The 11,077-nt window shown below is 39.5% G+C and overlaps 1 pseudogene; it reads right to left on the bottom strand.

Annotated features, from left to right (window-relative positions):
* Positions 1-9,909: 9,909 nt before the first annotated feature.
* On the bottom strand, positions 9,910-10,606 carry LOC147479636 (ABC transporter F family member 1 pseudogene; annotated as a pseudogene).
* Between the last annotated feature and the right edge of the window lie 471 nt (positions 10,607-11,077).

Raw genomic sequence — 11,077 nt, 5'->3', positions numbered from 1 at the left:
AAACTAGCATGCAACTCGAGGCAAGAATATCACCATATAATCAAACCAAAAGAATTGCAAAGAGTGAAAGAATATAATACCTAACCGATTGAAAAATCGGATTACCATATTTTCCTCCTTATAGAAAAAACAGTTCAAAAGAACTGTAATTCTGAACCAGCTCATGAAGAATTGGGTATCAAGCCTTATACCACTGGAAAGCTCTTTGAATCAGCTATCCAACACAAAAAGCGGATTGCAAATCCGAGCTCTGAGCTGAAAATTATAGCAGTTTCCGTAACGAGTGACGCAGCTATCAAAAAGATGAACTTTGACGTTTTTCTTGATAGAAATCTCATATTTGACTCCCACAAACGTAGGAGTAAGGTCTACAACCATATAGGGTTTAATAAACCACAAAAGATCAATAAATATTCAATCTTTAATTGGTTTCCCTAACAAAAACAAAATTATTAGAAAATTTCTAAAGTCATAACCCAATAACACAAACAATAACTCAAAGTAAAAGACTTATCTTTTGATTGCCGTATTTAAAGCACTCTCCTTTGTTCTACTACGAATTCTTTCCTTAAGATTGTTAGAATAGTTGTATGAACACAGCAACTAAAGTAGAACAGAAGGAACAGTACAATGAAGAAACAAGGACAGCAGTAACTGGGAATAACCAAGGCGCGAATTAGGATGTCCTTAAGGAAAGATTTCGCCCCTTCCAATGGTGCAGAAAGGCAACAGTGGCATCTTCCTCACAGGATTCAATGGTTAACAGCAGCCTGACTTTGCTCTAGAACAGACTACCATCTAGAACAGCAATATAACTCTCTCTGGTGGCTGACAGGAAGAAGAGAAGAAGAAAATGACTGGTCTGAGTTTTCTGTTTCTCTGAGTTGAGTTTCTGATCAAGTCAATACCTCTATGGACTCACAGTCCTATTTATAGAGGTTAGGTTGGTCTCCTAAACAGATAAAGAAGAGAGACCAACTCCTAATAGAACACCGAAACTTGCTGCTAAAGAAAAAAGCAAAACAAGTTTAGGCAATTGGTTAAACCACTACCCACAACACAGTAAGCCCAAGCCCAAGCCCGAACCCAACCCGATGTGGTGGATAACCAATGTGGGACTATCTACTATGCACTAAAGTGGAGAGAGCACATATGGTTCATCTCCTCCACTTTGCACACACTCACAAGTATTTCGAAATACACTTACAAATTCCAACAGATTCTCCACCATTAGATGGTGGTCTGATATGTAATTGCACGTGTCAAAAGAACATTGTTTTCAACATTTTGCAACCAACATATATAAGTATATAAGTTGTAAGGGACTTCTATTACAAGTCGATCATATCCACTCCACCAAACTCATAACAACCTCAGACATACGACTGACTCATCTTACACACTTGTCAAACTCAATGACTCGCACACTTGAAGCTGACTCAGCTTTGCACACGTATCAAACTCAATGACTCACACTCGTCAAGCCACACTCGTTAAGCTCAATGACTCGCACACTTGTTAAGCCACACTCGTTAAGCTCAATGACTCACACTCATCATGTTGCACACTCGTCAAACTCAATGACTCGCACACTCGTCAAGTTGCACACTCATCACGCTCAATGAAAGTATCAACAACTCGATCGACATTATATCAACATCGATGACTTGTCACTCAACTTCATCTCGTGACATCACAACACCTACTACTCTCATTATTGTTATCATTAGCATTATGCCTCCACCCCACTGTAATACCCAACTCATTACATCCATTTACCATAATTATAGTGTTCTTACCATCATTACGCCGGCCCTATGCCAGCTCAAACAACCTAATGCCTAGAGCTAGTACACACGTGCTCATCTCAGTCGCACATCTGTCCAAACCACCCTCAATGCCTATAAAAGTCACCCTTAGAATTACGTTGGTTTGATTCCAACACTCTTGATTCCAGTCTTACTTGCACAGTGTTGGATACGTAGGCATCTTCTTACTCACGAAGAGTAGCCATTTCCACCAACCAAAACCATTCATTTTTTTCACCTAAACTAGAGCTGAGTCTTAAATCATTGAAGTAATGTCCTATTAATCCCATAGGATAAAATTAGACATTTACATTTGGCACCGTCTGTGGTAGATTTCTCGAAAATCCGATAGCCCACACAACTCTCTTTTCCGGTGATCAACCTTCTCCTCCACCTACTGATGTTGCCAATCACATGCCCTCGTACACCATGGAGGCACATATTGTTACTGTCACCACTCTCATTCACTTCATCAAGGCAAATCAATCTCACACCGACACCTCGGTTTCTCTCGCTATCAACAAGAAGCCAGCAAACTACTGCTCGTTCAAACAGTTGTATACCTTATTACGCAATGCGTCCCTTGATCTCATTTCAATAAACAATAGCTCAATAAATGCATCAGTCTACTGATCCTTCAAGACGAAATTTCTTCATCAAATAACCAAGTCACTAACTATTCCTTCCAGACGCTCACTCGCTCTACCATCAAGCAAGCTCATGTTCAGCGAACTTCACCAATCATGAACAACGATTTACAAAACTCATTTGCACTCTTGAATTGCTTTTTGACTCCTTTGCTAGATAAAATTTTTCCTATTGATCTAAGACTAGAGATAACTGTCTTCTATCTTGTTTATAGTAGTGCGTCCACTACTTCTAAGCAAATCTACTATCTATATACTAAAATAGAGACCTTTAAGAGAGATTTCTCTCTCTCTTAGGTGGTACTATAATATGAGAGATAGACTTTTCTCTATCCTAGGTGGCATATCCTAATGGAGTTGTGGTGATGTGGATATCTGCTTGGCACTCTCTCATAAAAGTCCATCAATTGCGAAATGCTTAAAGCATTCCAATTCCTAATTCCTCAAAAATAGGAATCCTCTTTCAATTTGGATTATTTTCTAAAAAATAGGAAACATATTCTTATAAAAGTGCAAATTGCTTAAAGCATTCCAATTCCTAATTCCTCAAAAATAGGAAATAACTTCAAAAATAGGAATTCTCTTTCAATTTGGAATTTATATAAATTATTTCCTAAAAAATAGGAAACATAATCTTATAATTACTCCCACAAATTCTGTACATATAGATTTCCCTTTAATGTTGGAATTAAATTAAGATCAACATAAGCATGTAAGTTTTTCATTAGCTGTGAGAAAGTAAATATAAAAATTAAAGAATCTAAAGTCTTTGCATTGAATCTAATTTGTGATCATACTAATTGGTCAGGTAATAACCATTACCTGATCGATTTACATTGCTTTGTTCTAATTCAAAGCATTGGGAAAACCTTATACCATAATAATGTGCAGTGATGATGTGAATCTTTTTCTCTTCTCTTGGTTATATTGAAGGTATGGCATGGCCAACAGAACTTACCTTAGTTGATCGATCAAAGTAGAAACAAATTATATTATTTCTTATGACCTTTGTATACTCACTCCCATGAAGGGACATAAGCTTAACTTACTTACACTATTGTTTCATTTGATTTAACTACATGTATCTGTTTATGACAGATCATTTTCTGTACCTATTTACACAATCGGACCGAAAAATTGCTAGACTCTTTCATGCCACTTCGACCTTGATTAGGAACTTTTAAGAATTCACAACATAATTTCTTTGATATTAGGAAACTATCTATAATTGCCTCGAGAGTGTACATGGTATGGGCGGTATGCAACTCGAGACTTAATTGAAGATGAAAACATTATAGATGAGTCTACTTTGATAAGGTATTCACCAAAATATAGAAGATCTACGTCTTCTCACGTCTAAATAATCCTTTGACATTCTCATGTATGATGACTTGAGTGGTGACTTCATATCATTAAACTAAACCGCATTGTCGTGGGAATTTTGTCCACTGTTGATTGATTATTTCTTTTGGTTGAGAATAATCAGACGATGCTAAGCTATAGCAGTTGGTATTGGATACCAAAGAACAAGAGTAATATGGCAGACTCTCCTAGAATTATTAACCTATTGAATGGTACTGAGCAAGCACCCGCCTTTGGTACTCTTTCAAATACCTTGGTACATTATGAGAAACTAGATGGAGATGTTTGTTTCGACCCCCACCTACGTGGCGAACGTCCATTGGTAGGAGTCTCCACTTTATTCGTTTAATCAACAGGGCTAAAGCCCAATTCGCGATATCATGGATCAATGTACAGGCCCATTAACTCATGTGTCTAAGGCTGAACCTTAGCCACATGGCTTGCCACTAATATACGTTGATTTATGTCCAGATTCATTCCTTATCAAAGAGATAGTTATCGGTTAGCCGGTTATACTCTATCACAATTACTCAAGACACAAGATTACTTGAGCTACAAGGACTCTCTACTCTACCTATATAAATACCACATTATTTTTCATAAGGAACTACGTTGAAACTTGATCCCTAGAGAATAGATCTTGGGTACGTAGGCAGCCATTATTTGGTTCAGTTTCATTTCCCCCAACATCAAAATCCTCTATTTCTTAGTGCGTTCGTCACCATTGCTCTCGTTGTGTTGAAGCAGTTTATTGCCGAAACATAATTGGCGCCGTCTGTGGGGAAAAAGAATTCATTATCACGTGAAACAATCAAGATGGTAAGCACGAGAAGTAGACCAAATAGTCAACATATTCCTCCTACTAACAAGAATCGCAACCCTCGAAATTCAAATCGGCCGATGCATGAACCGTTGAACAATCAAGTTGCTCCTAGTAGTAGGATCAATTCTCAACATCCGATGTAATAAGAATCGCCACCGCCTCCGCCGCCTTAAAGGGCGATTACAAGTGCCGCCACCCCGCTGACCTTGCAACAAGAAAATCGACAAGTCGGTAATCCTCCATGCGGTCCGCCCGTCTGTCCATGTCGATCCTTCAATTGACATGGATATGGGCGTGGACATTACTCTCCGCGCCAACTAAGCGGAAAAGGTGATAGTAACAGCCAATTCACCCCTAATACGGTTGAAAGCGAGTTACTGACGAGTCAAAAATTTAAATAGGAATTTGAGAAGGCGGCAAAGAGGCAAAGGCCGGTTGGCGATGTTGCAAATTCAACAACATCAAGGCGACCCGCGAAGGGGCGCTTGAGGCCATTCCAGTGTATGGGACCGTCTTGACGATCCACTTCGTCGTCCTCAGCAACGTGCTATTTCTCAAGCACAATCAACCAGTGCACGCTCTAGGAGTAATGACCCTATTACCCATACTTATGGGGAGAATCAGATTGGCAGGGATAACTACTATCCTAGACATGTCCGATCTCAAAGGGAAGATTTACCTCTGAGAAGCAATTTCAGGGAAGACCGCCGTCCTCCGAGATATGTCCGACATGACTGGGAAGGCGGGCATCCCAGACAAGAGCTACAAAACATGGAGAAGTGGTATAATTATTCCGACCACCCGGCCAAGGGTGACTACCGGCCTATACAGGCTGGTTACAGGGATAGACAAAGACAATCACCGGTCGGAGCTGATCGTGCGTACTGCCAAAGATCTCTAACTCCAATAAGAGATAATGGAAGGTATCCTTCTCCACATGGGCACGACCGGGGGCGTCCAGTTGTTCGAGCCAATACTTTAACTCTAACAGAACAACAGCTGAAAGAGTTGATTGCAAAAGAACTTAACGATAGAGAGTCAAGGGATGTAAGAATGAAAAACTTAACGATCCCAATGATGGCGTGCTTGATAAGTTTTAAATTTCGACATTCAAGAAGCTTACCACCATCCCGACTTCAAACAACCTGATTTTGAACTTTATGATGAGTCGGAAGGAGATCCTGGCTTGCATGTTCTATCGTTCAAAAATAAGTTGGTGTTATGGGGTGGAGATGATCCGCTCATATGTAAGCTCTTTCCATCAACTCTAAAGGGAGAAAGATTACGCTAGTTTAGTGAGTTGCCTTCAAGATCAATTCACCAATTCAATGAACTAGAAAATCAGTTTGTTAATCGTTTCCGCCACAATTGCAAGACGCCAAAGGATGTCGACTCACTTTTGAACATCAAGCAACAACATGACGAAAAGTTACGTACTTTTGTTACTAGGTGCCGGAAAGCAGCAACACCGCCGCCACCGCTACCACAAACGGCGGTACAAACGCCTCCGAAAGAAGGCGCCGCGGAAGAAAGTATAAGGAAAAACTTCATCCCAGATTGGACCGACGGCGACGGGGAAGGCCGACCTACCGCGAAATTCGCGGAAAATCGCCATCCTAGAGCGAGGTTAGTCGGCCCGCAGGAAAAAAGGCGTCAAGAAAAAAAGTATAAGGAAAACCTTCATCCTAGACTGGACCAACCTGACAGGGAAGGCCAACCTCGCAGATTTGAGAAAAACTGTCATCCCAGACAGGTCCGACTAGGCAGGGATATAAGGTGTCACAGAAGCAACTAGAGGGACCCGACAAACTACCGACCTAGATAGGTTGGTTACACACAAAGAAAAAGATAATCTCCAGTCGGACCCGAAAGTGTGTACCGCCTAAAATCTCTAACTCTTGTAAGAGGTAATGGCAGGTGTCATTTTCCACATAAGCTCGACCGGGGGCGTCTGACTGTTTAAATCTTCTGGGTGAAATGGATTTCACTCGTCAATACAATTTTTTCCGATCTGCTTGGAAAAATAATGGAGGCCACTAACTGGGGGCGACGAAGACCAACATGAAAACGCAATTCCTAATCCCATTGACCTATGGATTGTTTACTCAGATGGCTCCCATAGTAAATCTGGGTTTGGAGTTGGATGCGTTTTTGTTAAACCCGGAGGAGAAAAGATTGGGAAATTTGTGCGACTTGGCTTCGCCGCTTCAAATAACGAAGCCGAGTATGAGGCTGCCATTTGTGCCTTGAGAACAGCTTTTTTGGGGGAAAGCTCCGGTTATACCGGATTTCGCCTTTGTTGCCAATCGGTTTGGTGGGTCTTTTGAAGCAAGAGATGAGCGTATGGCGGCTTATCTTAGTTTAATACATAGTCTTGCTCGACAATTTGATAGCATCTCTATCACTTAAAGACCCCGAAATGACATACGTCATGCAAATTCATTGGCTTATCTCTCCATCGCCGTTAGAAGCGAAGGGTCAAGACACATCACTTTTGCAATCATCTTTCCGTCAGTCTAAGCTTGAACGTTTTTACGCTCGCTTAGTTCATTACTCTCATTACGAAAAAATCTGACGAAGTTACCACATTTAGCTTTGTCAGTCTAAGTTTGAACGTTTTTACGCCCGCTTAGTTCATTACTCTCATTACAAAAAAATCTGACGAAGTTACCACATTTAGCTTCGTCAGTTTAAGTTTGAACGTTTTTACGCTCGCTTAGTTCATTACTTTCATTACGAAAAAATCTGACGAAGTTACCATATTTAGCTTTGTCAGTCTAAGTTTGAACGCTTTTACGCTCGCTTAGTTCATTACTATCATTACGAAACAAATCTGACGAAGTTACCACATTTAGCTTTGTCAGTCTAAGTCTGAACGCTTTTACGCTCGCTTAGCCTATTACCCGCGTTTAATTTTGTCGGTCTAAGTTGAGCGGCTTTTTTATTTCGCTTAGTCGTTATTATCGCTACGACAAAATCTGACGAAGTTACCGCGTTTAGCTTCGTTAGTCTAAGTTCGAACGCTTTTACGCTCGCTTAGTTCGTTATTATCACTACGATAAAATCTGATGAAGTTACCGCGTTTAGCTTCGTCAGTCTAAGTTTGAACGCTTTTCCGCTCGCTTAGTTCGTTACTATCGCTACGACAAAATTTGACGAAATTACCACGTTTAATTTCGTCAGTCTAAGTTGAACGCTTTTACGCTCGCTTAGTCCATTACTATCGTTCAGACAAAATCTGACGAGGTTACCACGTTTAGCCGTCGACCTAAGTTTGAGCGGCTTTTATGCCCGCTTAGCCTAATTTTACAAAGTTAAGCACGATTTTTTTTTTTCTCTACATGGGGCGTCTCGTTCTATTTCATTTCAATTACATAAATCTACAACATTGTCAGTATTCTGCAGGTATGTTATCTGACACAACAACAATATTCAATAGCAAACCCATCTTTATTTTTATTTTTCATCAAAAGAAGTTTTAGCTCTATGGTATTACATTCACACAATTACCTAATCAATTGTCTCTGTCAATTGTCTTACGGTCGCTCTATTAAATCTTCGTTTTCTTCTTCGAAATCTGCATTAGTTTCGCTAGCGCTTTCGGTTAACTATCTTCCGACTTCAATATTTTTTCTAAGGCATTGTGCTGATTTTTCTACGAAAATTTTCCGAGCGAAAATTTTAGTCCGCTTTATTATTTTTTCTAAGGCATTGTGCTGATCTTTCTACGAAAATTTTCCGAGCGAAAATTTTCGTCCGCTTCATTATTTTTTCTAAGGCATTGTGCCAATCTTTCTACGAAAATTTTCCGAGCGACAATTTTCGTCCGCTTCATTATTTTTTTCTAAGGCATTGTGTCGATCTCTTTCTCTGAAAAATTTCCGGCGAAAAATTTTAAATCGACTTCATTATTTTTCTAAGGCACTGTGCCGATCTTGCTACGAAAAATTTTCCGAGCGAAAATTTTCGTCAGCTTCATTATTTTTTCTAAGGCACTATGCCGATATTTCTCCGAAAAATTTTCCGAGCGAAAATTTTCATCCGCTTTATTATTTTTTCTAAGGCATTGTGCCGATCTTTCTACGAAAAAATTTCCGAGCGAAAATTTTCGTCAGCTTCATTATTTTTTCTAAGGCACTGTGCCGATCTTGCTACGAAAAATTTTCCGAGCGAAAATTTTCGTCAACTTCATTATTTTTTCTAAGGCACTTTGCCGATCTTTCTCCGAAAAATTTTCCGAGCGAAAATTTCCGTCCGCTTTATTATTTTTTCTAAGGCATTGTGCCGATCTTTCTACGAAAATTTTCCGAGCGACAATTTTTAGGTCCATCGATATTTTTTTCTAAGGCATTGTGCCGATCTTTCTCCGAAAAATTTCCGAGCGAAAATTTTCGTCAGCTTCATTATTTTTTCTAAGGCATTGTGCCGATCTTTTCTGAAAAATTTTCCGGCGAAAATTTTCGTCGACTTCATTATTTTTCTAAAGGCAGCGTGCCGATCTTGCTTTCTGAAAAAATTTCCGGCGAAAATTTTCGTCGGCTTCATTATTTTTCTAAAGGCCGGTGCCGATCTTTCTCTGAAAAATTTTCGGCGAAAATTTTTCGGTAAATCATTATTTTTCTATGGCATTGTGCCGATCTTTCTCGAAAAATTTTCCGGCGAAAATTTTAAAACAAGACATCATTATTTTTTTCTAAGGCATTCTCGCCGATCTTTCTCTGAGAAATTTACCAAAGCGAAATTTTTCGTCCGGCGTCATATTTTTTCAAAGGCATTAAGCCCGAACTTTACGGCGAAACATTCGAGGGGCTCATTACAACCGTCGTTCGCAAAAATTAAGCATTCGTTAACTTTCTAAAGCGAAAACTTTATTCAGCTTCTTTATTATTATTATTATTATTTTCTCGGCATTGTGATCTTTCCGTTCGAAACTTTTCATCCATATTTTTTGTTCGTAATTCATTTGTTTCAACTGCGGCCTTAAATACAAATATTTTCGTTAATCTTTCGGACTTAACTAAAATTTTAAGATAACCGATAAAACATACTAACATACCTGTTTCATCTTTGTCGAAACTCTTTGACACCGCTTTTTTTCATATTCTCGAACTTTTCTCTCTTCTTCGGCAGCCTAAATTCAATTTTGATCGAAACCCAACAATTTGAACTTAATATCCTAGCATATCAATTTGAAACTAATCAATCGACCTAGATTATACCCGGTCATCTGCGACGGTATCTATCATATATCCTAACGTCACCGCCGGTTTCACGAGCAATGATACCGGTGCGGCGGCGCGAGGTGGCAGCGATCGAATTTCTTCAACATCTCTTCCAACCGGACACAAGCTTCCACGTCAAGATGATTTTTAGGTTCATCAAGGAGAAGTATGGCCGACTTCATGAACAAGCCACGTGCCAAGGCAATTCTCATTCGCCATCCACGGAAAAATCCCGACTTTTCTTTGCTTGCATCTTCTTGTCGAACCCAAGTCCAAACACAATCTCAGCTGCCCGCTTCTCAACAGTCGCTGCATCCAATGCATCTAAGAGCTCATAACTACGATCTAAGCGCTCAACAGTCTCTCCACCACCACCATCATCCGGCCAGCGTTTACGCTTCTTTCTCCAATTTGATCCTCTCCTCATCCACGGTTTATAACTTGACCTCCAACGCAGACATATCAGAAGCTTCAATCTCCCTTGTAAGATGATAGATATCCATGTGCTCTGGAATTGGGAGCTCTCTGCAACTTATTATTGTAAGAAGTGTAGACTTCCCACAATCCAAGCCAGCCATAACGTCTTCCATAGTTGAGCTCCAGTTCAGAATCTACTATGAGATCATGACCATGAAAAGTAACGGATAATGACTCGATATGGATATCTCTAGACATAGGATGAGAGAGAGAGAGGGGTTTACATACGTCTTCAAGCACCAGTATCACTTCTAGGGCATATAACATTGGTGTTTTATTTTTAGGCTATCCTAATCTTGCGTATTTTAAATCAATTCTAACTCCAAGAGTCCAAGTTAGACACAAACACACTTTTTGTCTTCTATTCCAACAAGTGCCACCTCCTTCCCAATTTCCACTATGTTTCCTAATACAATTCTTTGTCTTATTTATACAACTGTATGCACTCTTGATAGCATATGTTGTTATATATGCCCCCCATTAATTAGTATATTAAGTTGTGTCTTTTTTCGTTAGCTTCTTAATTCGCTTCTATTATTTTCGTTTTTTGTTTTCTTGACACCCATTAAACTCTCTCTTAGTCTTATCAGTCAATACGTTAATTCCTTATCACTATTTTTTCAGCCTAAATTCCTTTCATTATCTTTTTTCATGCAAATAATTTATTATTGCATATCGGTGTCCCACATCTTTAATACGTTGTCTTTTCTAACTTTGTTACCTTCAATTCTTTTGTAT

This window comes from Coptis chinensis, chromosome 8 (assembly GCF_015680905.1).
Source record: "Coptis chinensis isolate HL-2020 chromosome 8, ASM1568090v1, whole genome shotgun sequence".
NCBI lineage: Eukaryota > Viridiplantae > Streptophyta > Magnoliopsida > Ranunculales > Ranunculaceae > Coptis > Coptis chinensis.
The sequence above is the reverse complement of the archived record's forward strand: the minus strand, read 5'-3'. Positions and strand labels throughout refer to the sequence as shown.